The sequence below is a fragment of the Tupaia chinensis genome, unplaced genomic scaffold (genome assembly GCF_000334495.1).
Source record: "Tupaia chinensis unplaced genomic scaffold, TupChi_1.0 Scaffold000477_1, whole genome shotgun sequence".
NCBI classification, from domain to species: domain Eukaryota; kingdom Metazoa; phylum Chordata; class Mammalia; order Scandentia; family Tupaiidae; genus Tupaia; species Tupaia belangeri.
Genome location: NW_006159986.1, coordinates 901486 through 902207, shown reverse-complemented (window position 1 = coordinate 902207; position 722 = coordinate 901486).

Genomic DNA, 722 nt, shown 5'->3' with positions numbered 1-722 from the left:
GCAGGAATGGAAGTCATCTCCTTTTCTTCTTGTTGCCTGGAAACTTGGGTAAAGTCCCGCTATCAGCATGTTACACAGTGCGCCGTGGTAGCCAGGGACAGCTGGGAGGTGTTAACCTCACTGCGCATATGAATAAATAAAACCAAGGCTAAGAAACATAGGTACCATGCCCACTTCTGCCACAAACTAAGTGGCAGAACTAGGAAGAAGCTCTAGTTTCAGTCCTGGCCATCAGATGCTCTTTCCAGTAGGATCCCAGCACTTGGTTTGGAGAGAGGCAGGCACGCCCAGCGACCTTCTGTGGATAGGTCTCCCTCACAGAGGCCCTTGCCCTCCCTTTGAGCTGATTCTTGCGGGGAATCATGTGTGATTGGCCAGACACTGTCCCTGCCTCCCCAAACTGTACTTAAGGTGCCCAGGGATAACACGCGTGTCACATGGCCGTGGTCCATGTGACCAGCGCTCCTCAAAGATGTGCCCTTCCCCATTTTGCCAGAATCTGTTCTCCCGAAGTTCTCAGCCCATCACTGTTCTCCTTCCCCATCCCAGCCTCTCCAGGTCCTCCTGGAGAAGGCGCAAAACCTCTGCTGCGGGTGGGCTCAGAGACCCGGCGCAGGCGGCTCAGCGCAGGCACCTTGAGCAGGTGCCCCTCCTTGGGGCCCGCCCCGCACACACGGGGCCACGCTGGACTCGCCCTGCCCAGCCGGCCGCAGCCGGGCTCC